Source organism: Penaeus monodon, chromosome 31 (genome assembly GCF_015228065.2).
Source record: "Penaeus monodon isolate SGIC_2016 chromosome 31, NSTDA_Pmon_1, whole genome shotgun sequence".
Classification (NCBI taxonomy): Eukaryota; Metazoa; Arthropoda; class Malacostraca; order Decapoda; family Penaeidae; genus Penaeus; species Penaeus monodon.
In genome coordinates this window covers 29,408,782-29,409,406 of record NC_051416.1, presented here as the reverse complement: position 1 = coordinate 29,409,406, position 625 = coordinate 29,408,782, and positions in this window count along the sequence as shown.

Sequence of the window (625 nt, the reverse complement as noted above, 5' to 3'; positions counted from 1 at the left end):
TGTATTGATTTAAAGGCAAGATACCTGCAGGAATGTAGTGATGTGAAATCAAATCGTAATAATCTATATCTATCCGTGAAATTCCTTACTATTTTTCTAAACGATATTTTGCTGCACTGAATAACTTCACGGATTTAGTTACTGTTAACCATTACTATAGATTTAGACATGCAAAGACGAACACATTAAATAGTCGTTTGAAGCTAAAATGAAACATTTTAGTATCACAATGATCACAAGGGAACGAACCCACGTAATAGCACAGGAACTTGATCACAATAAATCTAGGTGATGTGACACATGCTGTAGCTCACCCAGACCATAGATCATGGATGAAGAGAGCTCGAGGATGAGGTATTAGTTTGAGTAGAGTGGAAGGGTAAATGAATAGGTTCGATTGGGTAGAGTTCGAAGGAAAAATTATCAAAAAGTCCAAGAAATCCGCTTCTGAGGTAATTATTCTCATCGAAACTTCATTTCATAGCTCTGCTCAACGCAAAGTTTCACGCTATGATTGTTTAATCCTACACTATTAATGACCGTTTTTTTTTTTTTTTCGAAACTACGAAGGAACAGTCCTAAGTCAGTCATGCAAGACCTTTCTAACTTAACTCTCCTAACCTGA